We start from the raw sequence: 18,698 nt of genomic DNA on the forward strand, positions 1-18,698 counted from the left end.
GGGGATGAATCAGATTGGTCCACTTGATATTGATGGGTCAACTGTTGATGATCCTGCTCAGGTAGCTAACAAACTAAATGAATATTTTGCATCGACATTCACACATGAGGAGTTATTCAGCAAGGGGAATGCCAGAGGTGTGTTCAACTCTTGCAGTAAGCTACAGAATCTTGAAATAACTGGGAGTAAAGTGGAGGAGAAACTGTTGAAGATAAACACAAGAAAGGCACCCGGGGTGGATGGGATCTATCCAGTTATATTAAAGGAGGCAGCAAAGGAAGTAAGCAAACCCTTAGCCATAATTATGAGAGCTTCCTTGGACTCAGGGGAGGTACCCATAGACTGGAAATGTGCAAATGTGACCCCAATTCACAAAGGAGGATCAAAGGCTGACACAAGTAATTATAGACCTGTGAGCTTAACTTCTGTTCCAGGAAAATTAATGGAGGCACTGGTTAAAGAAGCACTGCAGGATCATTTAGACAAGACTTCAGTTATAGCTCAGACACAGCATGGTTTTGTTAAGGGGAAGTCTTGCCTGACCAACTACTTGATTGGATACTATGATGCAGTCACAAAAGAACTGGATGCAGGGAATAACTTTGATATTATATACTTGGATCTTAGAAAGGCTTTTGATACTGTTGCACATGGAAGACTGCTACACAAATTGAACAAAGGGGTGCTCTTACGAAGAAAGGCTTAAGTTTTGCAAATTACAGTGTCTGGAGACTAGGCACCAGCGAGGTGATCTGATAGAGGTGTATAAAGCCTTGAATGGTTTAAGCATGCTCAATGCTGATGGGATTCTTCCTCTAGCTCAGAAAAATCACCTGAGAGGGCATAAATTCAAATTGAGGAAAGACAGATGTAGGATAGACGTGCGGAAATTTGCCTTTAGCCAGCGGGTGGTTGGTTGGTGGAACAGACTGCCATCCCTTGTGGTGGAGGTTGATAGCCTGAATAAGTTTAAGGCTCGGCTGGACAGGTATTTTGAACGAACAGAGGGGTGAAGTGGAAGTGGGTTTTTTTTTTTTTTTGGCTGATGCTGCATAAGCTTGCTTTCTTGCATCAAATGCCTCTACTAATGCTAATGCTAATGCTAATGAATGAATGTAATGGTTGAACCATGGATTATGCTTAATCTGCAATTACTCAGCGACACCTAGAGTGAAATGGCGACCCAAGGAACGTCAACAGTGATGGCGGAGTCATGATGTGTGGGTGTATTGATGTTAGCTTTCCTTTTGCTGTATATTTCAACGTTATTGAGAGTTCTAAATTGTTTGTGATGTCGAAGTTTGAATTTTGTTATGGTAAAGTTAAGCTTGTTTTTTTTTCACTGATTTATTTTAAATAGCATGACTTCTGAGTAATAATTATAAAAATAATAAAAATTCCAGCATGTCGATGTGTTTATGTACGTGCACCTGTTTTTGGAGATGAATTCTTTACTTTAACACGTTATGTCAAGTTAAGAGTAACTTGACAAGAGGTAATGTAATTGATTAATCTTTAAAAAATGTTGGAAATAGTTACGTCTCTCATTTCTGGAGACACATTTAGTGGATGTCCTCGGTTCTGTACTTTCTAAATAATTTTATACACGTAGTCTCCGCTCATACTCGCTTTAATATTAAAAAAAAAAAACAAAAAAAAACTCACGTTTTGTAATATACAGAGAAGCATTATTTCACAATTTCAGATAGATCTATACGGTTTCGATTTTATTAGGAACCCTAAATAAAAATAATCAACATGGCTGCCGATATTCCAAAAAAAAGTATAGTGGAAACAGCAGTTCTGTTTTGTGTGTATAATGTTCGAACTGAAGTGGAACGTCGTTTTGGTTTGTAGATTTGCTTATTATTATTATTTTAATAATAATAAGTAGGCTCAAAGCTTTTCCGTTAAACTCCCAAAAAAAAAAAAAAAGTTTTCTAAAATATTAGAATGATTGTTGCTATTTAGAAGGCTCACACATGCAAATATAATGCACGTGTAGAATAAATGTTTGACAGAAAAATAGATAATTAAAATTAATAAATAAATAATAATTAAAATTAATAAATAAATAAATACTGATTTTACTATTGAATGTTATTGGTTTGTCTTAATATATTAGAGGATTTGTAGAATTACCATATTTTGAAAAGTTGAAATCGTGACAATTGAACTGCGGGGGAACGCTCACCCAAAAGAAGTAATGGCTAAGGAACGTGCAGCATGTTATTATATACAGCACACATGAGTATCATGTGATAGTAATGTTTAAATCACAAATTGGGACAAACCTTTTAAACCACCCTCCCAAAGGGGGGGGGGAAATATCACTGTTTGCTATATTTTATAAATATTTATTTTTGGTATATATCACACACATCAACAAAATTAACAAATGTTTGAGCAAAAAAAAAAAAAAAAGCACAAAAAGGAAATCTTGTAAATATTGTAACACACTTGAGCTTATTTAATTTTACTCTCACACTAAAGGTTTACTCAGTTATGCCATTAGTGTGCAGAATTGACAGAATGAATTCTGTTAATTTAATCATATAAACTGATGATGTATCAGTCATTAAAAAAAATGAAAGTGGGATTTTTGCTATCCTGCTTAGCATAAAGCAAAATACAGGATTTTCATTTGTAAATCGGGACAGTTGGCAACCTTGTCCTGTACATGTACAGAACTGGTATCCTGGCTCAGGCTCATAGTTGGTACTCTCTCTCTTTCTCTTTCTGACAGTATAGGGTTTTGGCACACACTTCGCACTCATTTGGTCTGGGCTTCCATATCATCAGAGACTGGCATAATTTCATGACTTATTAACACATGCTTGAAAACATGATTTTGGAAAAACACAAACTTTGAAAAAATTTTGGTAACTTATTTGTGTTCACAACTCGGTAAATATATTTCTGTGAGATAATTTTTACCACACACTGTGGTAAAAATTACCTCACTCACAAATATATTTACTGTTAGATAGGAAAGAAGTGATAGCATTGCTATGGAATAAATTACAAAATAAAAAATATATGTGTGGAATAAGAAAGGATAGGCATTAACACAGAAATATATTTTTATTTTATTTACTATATAATATCAGTGTAAATACACTATAGTTTACCCATAAATTTAACTACATCAGTAGTGTAATGGCATCATTTGATTTTATCCCATATTGTGGCTACCTTCACAATGAGATACCAGGTATTGCACTACTTTGAATAAATAACACTCCTCTAGTAGAGGAGCCTACTGTTATTTATTCTTAGTGGGCACCACCACCCTTGGGTAGTGGTGCCCACTGAGAATAAATAACATTGATTGATAATAAATAAGATTGATAAAATAACAGTAGGCTTCGAATAAATAATAAATTATTTATTCGAAGTAGTGCAGCACCTGGTATCTCGTTGTGAAGGTAGCCACAAATTGTCAAACAATGTCGTTACACTACTTATGTAGTTAAATTTATGGGTAAACTATGGTGTATTTACACTGATATTATATAGTTAATTTCAACCCATAACATATTATTCCTTGTGCATTTAGTCTTCAAAAATTTTATTTTATTAGAATCCAAACACGAAAGGTATTAGAACCTGTAGTATTTAGTATCGTGCATGCATGGGTTAAAGATTGAGAAGGAAAAAAAATATTTGTTGACATTAGACTTGAATTTTTATTGATTGTAATTTTCAGGAAATACATGCAAAGGAAGGTTGTTCCAGAGAACAGAAGCAGAAAGGATAAATGAGGAAAAGTTATTGCTGTGAGTTAGTAGTTGGACAATGAATGGATGTTGATTGGTAGAGGCACTTGTTTGGACCGGATCAGAAGAGAGGAGCCAAATTACAGATGCCAATTCAAAAGGACAGAGCCCATGGAAGTAGTTAAAGAAAAAGGATTTGGAAAAAAACGAACATCTTCATGAGAGACGGTTCATTAATTACTGCCCTATTTTTAATGGAGTCTAGAAGCTTAAAGGAGGTTTTGGCTGTACAAAAAAAAATAAAACATTCATTTCTCTTTTCAAGAAGGTTAACCTTTGAATTTATTCACATTGTCACTGCCTCAACTGCCTGCAGAGGCAACTTGTTCCTGTAATCAATGACTTACTGGCTAAAAGAAAACTTCCTACAACTAGTCTAAACTTCTTCCCCTGTAATTTGAATTTATGGACCCTACTTCTGGAATTCTTTATGACAGTGAAAATTACACCATTCATTTTACTAACCCCTCTCAGAGCCTTATAATCCCAATCAGGCCCCCTCTGGGGTGACTCGTCAAGCTTTGTAGCACACATAATCGGAGTCTTTCCTCTTATGGTCGCTCTTACAATGCAGGTCATTGGCCCTTTTGAGAAGCAGTGTCTCTTTTCAGATGAAGTCTCCATACTTGTACACAGTATTTCAGTTGTGGTCTTAGCTTATTGCTTTATACAGTGGGATTATGACCTCCATATAGGATAATGTTCAATAAATCATCGATAGGTCATCATGGAATTTTCTGGTCATACCAACCAGAAAATTCCATGATGACCTATCGATAAAGTTCATACCAACCCATATTGTAACTCCCAGATCCCTTTCTTCCTCAACTGTTTTTAAGTCAATCCCACCAAGTGTGTAATTTATTTTGGAGTTTACTATTTCCCAAGTGTAAGACCTTACATTTTGCCGCATTAAAAAATAGTTCATTCTTTGAAGCCTGTTCAAGTCATCCTGGAGGAGCATTGCTTGCCATTGATCATTAACTTCACCGATCTTTATGTTGTCTGAAAATTTTGACATCATGCCTTCTATTCCTTCATTGATGAAAATCAGTTTATGAAAATCAGAAACAATAGTGGTCCAAGAACTAATCCTCGGGGGACACCCCACTTCTGTTGTTATATCAATCTAAAAAAAATTCATTAATCAAAACTGTACCTTCTGCACTGCAGTCACCCAGCAGTCCATCTTAGAATCTTCCCAGTAATCCTGTGTTCCAGCTTATACAGTAACCTTTCATGAGAGACTAAGTCAAATGGTTTGCTAAAATACAAGTAAACTATGTTGAAATTGTTCCCTACATTCAGCTCATTAGTAACTGTGTTAAAATAGCTTACTAGGTTGTTAAACATGATTTTCTGTTAATAAACCATGTTGTGTGTTCTTCAGAATGCCATTTCTATCTAAATGTTCCTAGATTGCACTCTTAATCATTGCCTCCAAGATTTTCCCTGCCACTCAAGTCAGATTAACAGGTCTATAGTTATTGACTTCACTCTTAGAACTACTTCACCTTCTCTCTCCTGAGTCCAAAGATGTCCTCAAAATTAACCTCAGTGGTTCTATACACTCTCTGGAAGCCTCCTTTAAAATTAGTGGGTATATGCCATCAACTCTGGGATCCTTACTTACATAAAGGGTCTTTTGTCAGTAAAGGCTGATGCAAAGTACCTATTCAATTGATCAGCAACATCAGCTGGGTTATATAAGACTCCCACACCCAGTACAAAGGGATCTGATTCATTTTCTTCCTTGTATTCACAGACATGAAAAATTCCTTGTCCCTATTCTTTGCTCTCTTAGCTAGCACTTTCTCATACTCAGCCTTCTCCTCCCAAATGTTATTCGTCGTGCCATTACAGATAAACTTGTAGCTTTTGTTGGCTTTAGTACTTTTTGTCACTCTTTCTGTTACTATCCCATGCTATCTTTTTGTGCTCATTTAGCCTGGCCAGCTCTGCCAGCCCAATTTATTTAAAAATAAGTTTTCCCATGGTGAGTTTCCCCTCCCACTTATATTCCAGTCAGTATGGGGCAGATTGAAGCCATCCATAATAAGACATGCATGCTTACTTGCTTGCCCATTCCATCTGCATGTAGAAACTCTCGTCATATTCTTCACAATATTTTGGTCTGTAGATCACTCTCATTATACCTTTGTTTCCAACTAACTAGTACCACACATATTGTATGCTGGCTGATGCAACTTCTGACTTGGCAAAAGCTCTTTTTCCATTCAGGCTGCTTTTGATAAGAAGCATGACCCCACTGCCTTTTCTCTCTTTCCTATTTTTCCTAAATATATTATTCATGCCATACTTGTCATTCCCAATTTCCGGATGGCACTACGTTTTTCTGTTTGTCCTATTATCTCGGCATTAGTTGTCCTAGCCAGGAGTTCAAATTCAACCATTTTATTAACAATACTTCTGACATTAGTGTAGACACAGTTAAGACTAGTATTCTTCTGTGGTTACTATCCTGACACACCCCTTGTAGTTATTTAGGCCTGTTACCTTAGCTTTATCTTCACACTCATTTGAAATGTTGCTACTCTTAGAACATCTTGCCAACATCAGTTGTTATGCCAACAAACAGGAATTCTTGAGGTGAGTGCAAGCACTACAGCAGAACTTCAATTGTCTGCCAGGGTATGGGACCGAGACAATGATGGATAATCGAATGGATGGATAATAGAATATGTACATTAAAAACATTATACGTATAATAGACCGGGTCATCTAACTTGTTTATTTTATTACATAATACATAACCTAATGAAATTTAATTAAACTTTAATTATTATTTATTTTTTACCAGGTCATAAAAAAATCATAGTAAGTAAGTCAAAATATTTTTAATATTTTGACTTACTGCAGCCACTCCCTGCTTAAGTAAGGGTTGCGTTCTGCAGAACTCTACGTAAGTTGGAATTTCCCCCAAGCTTGTAAAGCACTCGCAGCTGTGCTCAATAAAATGTTCAACAAACATGTAAATAGAATTATTTATTATATTTATTCAATTTTTTATCTCATATGTAGGAAAAATTACAAAAGCATGCAATTTAAAAAATTTCAAAATTGTAAAATTACAAAAAAAGAGAGGAGACAGGCATAGTCAGTAAGTTTTACCTCTCAAGCATCATTGCCAGAATCGACCTTTAGCTGATAAGTACGCTGCTGTGGAGGTGGATGGCTGTGGAGATTTAGTAGGAGTTGGCCGCTCAACTTTACAAAAGAACATATTAATAGTAATGAATGGGCCTGGTGTACTGGGGTCCATGGTTTTAATAACATACACGTATAAGTTATAAACCCAGTTTAATGTAAGAATACAAATATATATACTAATATAAACTGTTAGTATATATTTGTATTCTTACATTAAACTGGATTTATAACTTATACGTGTATGTTATTAAAAAACATATTAATAGATGACTGGACAGTGGCTTTTTTCTTTTCATCATAATTTCTTTTTAGCAAGCAAGCATATCATTCACCCCTCTGTTAACTTTTAAGAATCATTCTCTGTCAGGATCCATCTCAAACCTAGCCATTACAGATGGCTAGGTTTGATATGATTCATATGATTCTTCTTTTCATATGAACCTCTTCATATGATTCTTCTTTTTCAAATCCTTCAGAGCCTTTTACATGCCATCGGCATATTTTCTTACATGCGCCATTTAAACAACTTTTATTAATTTCCACCCAGGGCTTATTAATATTTAATATGCCGTTTAATATTAATTGTTTAATATTACAATTTAATATTGTAAGATTTCCAAAAGTCTCAAATTCGTAAATTTCTTACCATTTACTGCAGATGCCTGAGAAAATGTTGTGCGTAAATAGTATGCTTTTAAATTCGAAATAACACCCTGATCCACAGGTTGGATGAGCGAAGTCGTGTTTTGCAGTAGAAATATGACTCTCACTCAAACCAGCACGAAGCTTTAACCTATTAAACCACCCGTTGCTTGTCACGAACTTGAGTTGGGGTTTGCCGTATTATCCTTAATATCTTCGTAAATACTTGTTGCTTTTGCTTGAATGGCCATTGGACTCAGAGGCACTCGCTTCTGAATCTGATTTTTGTTTCATATTATTAATAGCTGTTCCATCTTCGATATAGAACCTGAACGCTGTTTTGTGATCACGGTTGATCTTAAGTGTGTTGATCCTTTGACATGTTCTTTTATACGCGCACTGTCCTTTAAAATAGTAGTCACTGTTGAAGCAGCGAGATCTAATTCTCTTGCAATAGATGACAAACTGTGTCTTGCTTTGTACTTCTTAATCATTTTCACCAGGGTTTTTCTAAGGTTCACCAGGAACATTTCTAAATCAATTTTGTTTCACTTCCTGGCACTACCACCACTTGCACTTTCCATGGTTGCTTTCCCTTTATCATTGTAATACATAAATCGAAATGAAGAGAAGTTTCTGAGAAACTTTGTTTTTTACATGAGTGAAGATTTCGTGGAAGGGGAAACGCATTTCACCATAATACTGTAACTTAAAAACCGTATTAACCATAATCACCATAATACCGTGACTCACAGAATTCCAGTTATCGGTATTATTGCAAATGCAATAAGATCGAGTTTACTACCCATTTATAATTAGATGCACTAACAGACAAGCCCAATAAACCAGAAAGTGCAAATTGTTTTTATTGTTTTTGGTCACGACCTCCAGAAATATGCTTTAGAAAAATATCACAAAGGCATTCAAAATTGATTCTTATAATGGGAACATATATTAAACCCCGGGGGCTCATATCTGGTGAGTATGGGCTTGGAAAACCCAGGGTCCTGGGCTGAATATCATCATTCTTCTCTTTCTTGGTGATTCCTTTCTACTTCTCTCTCTCTCATTGTAATTCGGGATTTTTTTTTTTTTTTTGGCTGGTGCAGCATAAGCCTCAGGCTTCCTTGTACCATGTGGCTAATAATAATAAATAATAATAATATGATAACGATGAAAGGGTAGTGCAATTTCATTAATAAATATGCCCTTTTAGAGAGAAAAATAACTTAGTAATATAGCAAAATTTTCAACTTCCAAGGACTTGGAACGAATTACAAAAAAAAAAAAGCAGTGTGTTATTTTCACAATATCTCCATTTATCCCTCAGCTGCAAAATACTTTTCCATATTTTTTTCAGCTTGCACTGGCCAGCAAAAACTAATGTAAAGTCAAATTTGCATAAGTCGAGTATTATGTAAGTCGGGGATTTCCTGTATTTTGATTATTTTAATATATTTTGACTTAATATTTTGTCTAGTAATGTCATAAAAAATTTAAAAGAAAACAAAATTACATTCATACAACATTGTTCTAATGTCGTTAAAGAAATTTAAAGGAAAACAATATTACATAATTAAATTTCTTTTCTAAAAAAGCAATTTCTTTTGTTTCATTATTCCTCGAGTCTTTTGGGAGGCAGTGTTACGAATTTTACCAAAAGTAAGACTTGCGTAGCATCTGCTTCTTTTTGTACCTCACCCACTCAATTCACTTTGACAACATAGTTTCAGCTTCACAGTGGCTAATTATGTTTGTTGTTCCATCAGCAGCAACTTTTTCTTCTTCAGTTTCAGAATCATCTGGAATTGTCATCACTCTTTGCACAATTTATAAAATTTCACATCCAACGTTCATTTTGTCCATATACAGCCAATCGTTTACTTCCTCTATTGAAATATTTTTAAAACCAGGAACGTTCGAACATAACTGCAAGTTATGTTCGAACATTCCAGGCATCAGCGACATTGAAAATTGCATCTTTAATAGTGTAGCTTTTCCAAAACTCTATCACATCTAATTTATTTTCTACCAAAACAGGTTTTTGAATGAACATTTTGCGATAATGACGTTTCATACCCTCAATCACACCTTGGTCCATCGGTTGAATGAGAGATGTGTTTGCTGGCAGAAAGTGGCATGATATTTTGGCATCGTTGCTTTTTAAATCACATACGTGTATAGGATGAGTAGGCACATTGTCCATCAGTAGAATTGCATATTGTGGTAAACTTTTTAATGCCATATGTGATCTTACACATGGTACAGATATTTTATGAAACAAATCATGAATTATATCTTGGCTTATCCATGCATTGTTTTGTGAGAAATATTTAACTGTCAAAGCATTTAAATTAATATTTTTAAATGATCTAGGCTTTTTTGGTTTTACTATAACAACCAAAGGCAATTTATGACTACTGCTGGCATTAGCACATACCATTATAGTGATGTGATCTTTTTGCATCTTATATCCTGGTGCCATATGTTTGGTCATTGAGGCCAGTGTTGTTTGAGGTAGTGCCATCCAGTTAAGGCCAGTGTCATCGCAGTTGTATATTTGGTCCTTAACCAAACTTCGTCAAGTATTTCCTTCTGTAACTTTTAATGATAAACAGAAATTGCTGTGCTATCTGCACTTAGTTTTTCGCCCTTGATCGACAACTGTCGAATACCACAGTGAAACACATTTTTCCAGCCATCTGATGCTACCCTTGAATGAAGGATCTCTGCCTAGATTTTTATTGATTTCAATGGCTTTTTCGATTATTATAGCTCCCGACAATGGAATTCCTTGGCTACTTTTTGAACAAACCATTTAAACATTGCAGTATCCATTAATTTTTAACAAGCTTCATTGTTTTACAACTTTTAACCTTACCATCGGTGGTTTCCATTTTCGACACGTGGTTTTCAACTGTGTTTGCATCATGTTTCATATCATTTACTGTTGTTCTTCCTATTCCATAAACTGATGCTATACTTTCATAAATGATGCTATAGCACTTTCACCTTTTCTTAGACGATTGATTATTTCAATTTTTTGTGATAGTCACAACACTACTCGCTTACATTTCTCTGTCATTTCAATGGGTTTACTAAATAAAAATTAAAATATGAAAGAAGAGATTAAAGTACAACCATATACATTGACTTGCAAACAAAGACTGAGTGACATGTGGCGCCAATATCACAATGGATTATGGTATAGTGGGGGTTAAATGATGGTTAACAGAGACTGACAGTGAATAGGGTGACGGACAATCAAAGTTCTACTGTACTTTGACCCATATCATCAGATAAATGTGGATTTATATTACTCTTCTTTCCCCCTACTCTCAACTAGTTTCCCCAAACCCTTAAGGTATCCTGAATGATGCTAGCAAAAATTCTTGCACCATCTTTGTTAAAATGAATACCATCTCTACAAAATAGATTCCTTCTACCTATATGTGCTGGCCATGCTGATAAAAATTCCCCCACCACCAGAGCCTTGCAGATTCACTCATGTCTTGAGTTAAATGATGTAATCCCTTCTACCTATCTGGGCAGAATTTCAGACACACAGACATTCTGACCTCACTTGCGGCATTTTTTCAGCCTATAATTTGTACAGATTCAGTGGCTGTTTAGAAGAAAAGTAATGTAAGAGTGAAATCATTAAGAGGAGTTCTTCTCTGACCAATATGATTGGATATGAAGTTTTCTGAACACTACAGACAGGCAGCCAGAGCAGCTTGTGAGGTCTTGTCAGTGATATATATAGGAATTCTGCTAGCAGCAATAAGGAGGTGATTATTCCTTTGTATAACGCGATGGTCAGGCCACACCTTGAGTACTGTATACATCTGGAGGCCTCATTTTATGAAGGATATAGAGCCATTGGAACGAGTACAGAGAAGGGCAATGAGACTGGTGAGGGGAACAAAGGGTTGCTTTTATCAAGAAAGTTCTGTGAATTGCAGAGTCTTGAGACTAGTCACCTGCGTGGTGATCTGATTGAGGCAGGGGCGGACTGGCCTTAAGACTTAATGGGAAAATCCTTGTGGGCTAGAGGCCAGAGACCGATAGAGGCTGGTGTGATTTTAGTCATAAACAATGCGACCATAAACACTATTCAGCTACAATTTTTGACCCAGTCTGCCTCTGGATTGAGGTGTATAAGGCCTTGAATGGTTTGAGCAAGCTCAGTAAGGATGGGATTCTTCCTCTTGCTCAGATTACACACCTGAGGGAGCATAAATTCAAAATGAGGAAAGACAGTTGTCGGAATAGATGTGTGGAATTTTACCTTTAGCCAGCAGTTGGTTGATTGCTGGAACAAACTTCCATCTATTGTTGTGGAAGTTGATAGCTTAAATAAATTCATTGAAGAACTGGACAAACTTTTGGAGCAAATAGACGGGTGCAATGGGAATTTTTTTTTTTTTTTTTTGGCTGATGCTCTATAAGCTTGCTTTCTTGCATCATATGTGTCTACTATGCTAATGATATTGATGGTGTATCAGGCTTAATGTCTACAAAGGTTGACATGTTTGTTAATGACACTAAACAAGGTATGCTACTGCAATAAGATCCAGAAAAATTAGGTAGAAGTGCTGAGAAATGGGAATTGAAGTTTAACATTGACAAATGCAAGGTACTTCATATGGGAAGAAGTAATCCCATATTTATATATCAGCTATGTGTTACTGCACTCAGGGTAGTGGAAAATGAAGACCTGGGAGTAATTATGCAGTCAGATATGAAGTTCTCTGGGCAGTGCAGACTGGCTGTCAGATCATTTCATGGTGTTTTTTCAATGACACATTAGAATTTTGCTAGTAGGAATAAGGAGGTGATTATTGATTGTATAAAAAATGGTTTCACTGTATCTTGAAGACTGCATACAGGTATGGTAGTCTCATTTTAAGAAGGATGTGGATATTCTTTGAGGGGAACAAAAGGGTATGCTTACAAAGAAAATGTGGTGTTTAGAAATAAGCACCTATTAGGAGATCTGATTGAGGTATTTAAGGCTTTGAATGAATTCAGCAAATTTAGTGCTGATGATATCGTTCCTAGTGCTCAACTACACGAGTGGACACAGGGCTGGCTTTAGGGTAAGGCCGAGTAGACACTGACTTAGGGGTGGGATGGTTTAGCAGGCACCAATGCCATCCCCATCCTCTCAAAAACAAAGCTTGCAGAAAAATATGTGTATTGCATGTGTTAACATGTTAAAAACAAACAATATTAAATTCAAAATTAAAACTTTTTGGAATTAGAGTTTTACATATTTTTAAACAGTATTTCAAAATGGCCTTATACCATCTTAATTTGCGTACTGTAATTTGTGTAATGTGTGCTTGAGAGTTTGATTTTTTCATTTGAATTAAAAGTTTTTATGAAGAGTTTTATTTTAAATGTCGTGTTATATTGCATATTTACTTTTTTGTAAGTAAATAAAATGTAAAATTAATCATTATAAAAAAAATGAAAATCGGCGAAGGGGACACGATATACTCTTGAGCCAGCAGCCCTCAGTAGACATAAATTGAAATTAAGTATGGTTGCAGGATAGATGTATGGAACTCTTTGCCTTCAGTCAAGGAATAGTTGATTGCTGCAACATACTTTCATCAGTTGTTGTGGAAGTTGGGTAGTTTGAATGAATTCTAGGAAGAACTAGACCAACTATTGGAGGGAATGGACAAATGATGTCAGTAGTATTTTTTTTTTTTTTTTTGGCTGATGTTGTATAAGCATGTTTATCATTACTTATCATTTGACTACTAACAATGATATTAAAATCAGATGGAAAAGAGGCAGTTATACATTTACCATAATAATGAGGCTTCCTTAGGTTTAGGTCAGCGATTCCCAAACATGGGCGGTAATGCCCCCTGGGGGGAATTACAGCCTTTCAGGGAGAGTTGGCATGACTACAAACTTTAGGGGGGGTATTGACATTTGGTGGTCTGATGCGACAGTTGAAGCATTTAAGTTTAATTTTATTTAATACTGTGATATCTACTTTTATCATGAAGTTGGAGTTATTTAAATATAACATTGGCAGAAGAGATTTTTTGCAGTTTCCTACCATGAGCAGCATAAAAACATCCTATTTATACTGAGTTGGAAGAATATTGCTTATATCTACAGTCACTGAAAAGTGACTTTGAGAATCACTTTAAAGATTTGATTGATTTGGAAATACCTGTCTGGGTAACAAATTTATTCATTGCAAAGCAGAAGACCAAGAACTTAGTTTGCAAGAAGAAATTGTTGAGCTTCAAAGTGATGAAGAATCAAAGCAAATCTTCAACAGCAGAGGACATCGAGTCGTGGCTAAAACATCATGTGAAATTTCCTGCTCAATGGAGAAACGCAAAACTTCTTTATATTGCCTTTCCATCTTCTTATCTCATCGAACAAGGATTTAGTGCAGAGAATCTAAACCGTTTGTATATTGTTAGTTGTGGTGACTTAAGACTATTACTATCTGAGTATACTCCAGATTTTATGAAGTTAGCCAAAACTCATCAAGCTCAAGGATCACACTAGTATTTTATAATAAATCTCATTTTATTTACTTTTCTATAACTATGTATTTTGAAGACTAAATGCACAAGGCATAATATGTTATGAGTGAAATTAACTATATAATATCAGTGTAAATACACCATAGTTTACCTATAAATTTTACTACATAAGTAGTGTAATGGCATTATTTGAGATACCATGTATTGCACTACTTTGAATAAATAACACTTCTCAAGTTACACCGATATTATATAGTTAATTTCACCCATAAAATTTTATGCCTTGTGCATTTAGTCTTCAAAATATTGCCACTTTCTGGAATTCCTTTTGGGTGTTTGCTGGGAGACCTATTGTTGCAAGGCTGTTATGTAGGGTCTTTGGCACCATATCTGTGGTTGACACGATGATCGGGATGGTTGTAACTTGTTGCATATGCCACATCTCTTTGATCTCCTGTATTAGGTTCATGTACTTCTTGATTTTTTTCTCCATGGGTTTTATGCAGGTTGCCCATGTTGGGTACCGCTATGTCAATCAGATAGGTAGCCTTTTCCTTCTTATCCACAGGGGTTATATCCGGTCTATTGTGCGAATTGTCCTATCCATTATTATGGTGCGGTGCCAGTACAGTTGTGGGTTGGGGTCTCTAGTACTGCCTGGGATTTGTACTTGTAGTCATCATCATCATCAGCCATTTTCAATCCACTGCAGGATGAAGGCCTCTCCAGCAACTTTACAGTTCCTTCTGTTTTGAGCACTGGCCATCCATTTACTACCCAAAAACTCATGAATTTCATCTATCTGTCTCCGCATTTGTCTTCCAGGTTTCCTTCTAGCTCCTCTTGGATACCATTCTGTTATTTTCTTAGTCCATCTGTCATCATGTCTTCGAGCTGTGTGTCCTGCCCAAGACCATTTTAGTTCTTTAGTTTTGTTAAGAATGTCTTTTACTTGAGTTTGCTGCCTAATCCATGTGTTTCTCTTCTTATCCAACAGTCTGATTCCCAATGTAATTCGTTCCATTCTTCGCTGTGTAGTTCTCAGCTTCTCTTCCATTCTTTTGGTGAGTGCCCAAGTTTCACTTCCATAAGTCATGGTGGGGAGTATACACTGGTTCATTATTTTACGTTTCAGACAAACTGGGATATTGCTCTTCAGTATGTGACTATATTTCCTGAATGCTATCCATCCAAAATTTATTCTTCTCTTGACTTCTCTTGGAGTCGTATACTTATCTGTCCCAGATAAGTATACGACTCCACCTTTTCAATTACTGCTCCTTCAATCATTATTTCCCTTTCTGTGGCATACTTATTCATCATTACTTTTGTTTTAGCCATATTCATTTTTAGTCCAAAATCCTTACTAACTGTGCATAACTGATCAAGATTTTCCTCTAATTCTTTGGGATCGTGGCTTATGACCACAATGTCACCTGCAAATCGTAAATGGTTTAGGTACTCTCCGTTCACATTGACACCTTTCTGCGACCAGTCTAGTCTTCTGAAAGCTTCCTCAAGAGCAGCAGTAAACAGCTTTGGAGATATTGTCTCCTTGTCGAACTCCTTTCTCGATTTTAAATTTCCTACTGTCTTTGTCTAGTCTAATAAAGGAGGTAGCACTCTCATATATTTTCTTAAAAATCACAATTAGCATTAGTAGAGGCATTTGAAGCAAGATTATGCAGCATCAGCCAAAAATAAATAAATAAATAAAAAATAACCACTTCCACTTCACCCCTCTGTTCGTTCGAAATACCTGTCCAGCTGAGCCTTAAACTTATTTAGGCTATCAACTTCCACGACAAGGGATGGAAGTCTGTTCTACCAACCAACCAACCAACCACCCGCTGGCTAAAGGCAAATTTCCTCATGTCTATCCTACATCTGTCCTTCCTCAATTTGAATTTATGCCCTCTCAGGTGATTATTCTGAGCAAGAGGAAGAATCCCATCAGCATTGAGCATGCTCAAACCATTCAAGGCTTTATACACCTCTATCAGATCACCTCGCAGGTGCCTAGTCTCCACACACCGTAATTTGCAAAACTTAAACCTTTCTTCGTAAGAGCACCCCTTTGTTTCATTCACCAATCTTGTTGCCCTTCTCTGTACTCGTTCCAGCAGCTCTACATCCTTCTTGAAATGAGGCCTCCAGACCTGTATACAGTACTCTAGGTGTGGCCTGACCATTGCCTTATACAAGGGAATAATCTCCTTCTTATCCCTGCTAGAAATGTTCCTATATATCATCGACAATACACCATGAGCTACTCTTGCAGCCCGTCTGCACTGCTCAGAAAACTTCATATCTGCCTGCACAACCACTTAAGGTCCCTTTCATTCTCTACCACTGTCAGTGTAGTACCACAGAGTTGATACATTGCATAGACAAGGCATAGATACCCCATAATATGTGGGGTATCTATTCCTTGTCTTTCCAGTGCCGGAAACATTGCCTTATGCTGTATGGAGTCAAATGCCTTTTCATAATCCACAAATGCCAGGCATAATGGTGTTTTATATTCATTTGCTTTCTCCATTAGCTGTGATATTACGTGAAGGTGATCCATAGTTGAGAATCCTGTCCTAAAGCCAGCTTGCTCTTTTGGTTGAGTCTCATCAAATATTCTTTCTAATCGGTTAGTAATGACCCTTGTGAACAACTTGTAGATGTGGGATAATAAGCTAATTGGTCTATAATTTCCAATTTCTGATTTATCTCCTTTCTTATGCAGCAAAACTATGATTGCATTATTCCACTGCTTAGGTGTCACACCTTTTCTAATGCACTTTATGAAGAGCCTTGCCAGTTTTTGTGTTATGTCTCTTCCTCCCAATTTTAACAACTCTACAGTAACTTCATCTTCCCCTGGGGCTTTCTGATTCTTCATGTTCCTTAATGCATGTTCTACCTCATCAGGAAGAATATCGGGTATGTCGTATGTGTTGCTACTTTGCAATCCATCTTCCCCACTGCTGGCATCATTCCCCTGCTTCTTGTATAATTCTCTATAGTAGTCTTCTGCTATTTGAATTATGCCTTCTCTGCTGTTTATAAGTACACCATCGCTATTCTTCAGTTTCAGTATCATTTGTCTTTCTGTATTACTGCTCATGGCTGCTGATTTAAATCCTTTGTTTTCCCTTAATGCTTGTTCTACTTTTCTTGTGTTAAATCTTCTTATGTCCTCTCTGAGTCTCTTTCTAATGGCTTTGCATAACTCAGTATACTCAATTTTTTCCCTGTCTATGTTTTTCTTGCTTTTCATTTGTCGTCTTCGGTTCATAATGACAAGTGTTTCTTGACTAATTTTTTCTTCTTTGGATTTCTTTTTCCCTATAGGTTTCTTGGGCTTTATCACTTTCAGAAAGTTGTAATATTCCTCGTCGATATCTTGGTCCTGAGCAGCCTGCAGAAGCTCAAACTTGTTAAGTTCCAGTTCATACTGCTTTTTCTCCTCTTCTGTTATCTCAAAGACCTTTGTATTTTTTACTCAAGTCAGTTTTTTCCTTTCCTACATCTATATCGTGTACATCTTACCATTCTGTGATCACTTCCAACATTTACCTTATTCAGGACGGTAACATCACTTCACAATACATCATCTGTTAGTGAGGATGAAGTCGATTTCATTAGTAGTTAATCCATTTGGACTCTTCCATGTCCACTTTCTGCTCACCCTTTTCTTGAAAAAAGTGTTCATTTGACAGTCCTTGAGATTCTACAAATTGCACAAGTCTTTCACCTCTTTTATTTCTTTCACCAATTCCAAAATTTCCTATAGTTCCCATTTCTGCGCTGTTTTGTATTTTTCCAACCTTAGCATTGAAGTCCCCCATAATAATAGTGTAGTGGTTTTCTGTTCATCTAGAAGACTCTCAATTTCGGTGTACATTTCTTCAACCTCTTCATCATCATGGCTCGATGTTGGTGCATAAATCATTATAATCTTTAGCTTGTACCTCTTAGAAATCTTGAGTATTAGTCTTGGCACCCTTGGTGATGTACTTTTGAATTCCAAAATGTTGTTTTAAAAACCTTTATGGACCAGAAACCCAACTCCACCTTCACTCCTTTCACTGTTTCCATTGGTGTACAGCAGATTTCCACTTGATAAACTTATAAGTGATTCATTTCTTCTTGTTTCAGCCAAACCGATGATATTCCAATTCACATTTTCTAATTCCTTTTCCAGCTCTAATATCCTGTCTTCACCGACGAGTGATCTTACATTATAATAGGCCATGTTCAGTTTCCATGCATGGCAGTCTGGTCGTACCCAGAGATTCTTAGCACCCTCTGCTTCCACTCTGATCCTCTCGCTGCCGTAAGTGAAAGCTGCTGGGGACTGAGGGCCATTTGTTTTGTCGTGCTGTCATATGCTGGAGGGTTTGGTCTTTTCCTCTTCACGCTGACCAGGCGTCTTGAAGAGAACCACTCTACACGTTCGTTGCCACCTAAGTGACGTAACAGGGCTTACCATCGAGGTGTGCATGAGTTTATTTTAGGAAGGCAGGCCAACCGGACTTTTTCTAAATCTTCTGTAATAGAGAGATATTGGATTCATCAGTGTTTTAGG

The 18,698-nt window shown here is 36.4% G+C and overlaps 1 protein-coding gene across 5 annotated transcripts in view; it reads left to right on the forward strand.

Moving 5' to 3' along the window:
- Window positions 1-1,201: 1,201 nt before the first annotated feature.
- Window positions 1,202-18,698, forward strand: part of Gapvd1 (GTPase activating protein and VPS9 domains 1) — a 442,880-nt gene continuing 425,383 nt past the window's right edge. For all 5 annotated transcript variants that reach the window (XM_090389457.1, XM_090389454.1, XM_090389464.1 and 2 more), the window contains exon 1: window positions 1,202-1,316. The gene's annotated coding sequence lies outside the window, so the exon portion shown is untranslated. The remainder of the gene's footprint in view (window positions 1,317-18,698) is intronic.

Source organism: Mastigoproctus giganteus, chromosome 2 (assembly GCF_048544385.1).
Source record: "Mastigoproctus giganteus isolate SK-2022 chromosome 2, ASM4854438v1, whole genome shotgun sequence".
NCBI classification, from domain to species: Eukaryota; Metazoa; Arthropoda; class Arachnida; order Uropygi; family Thelyphonidae; genus Mastigoproctus; species Mastigoproctus giganteus.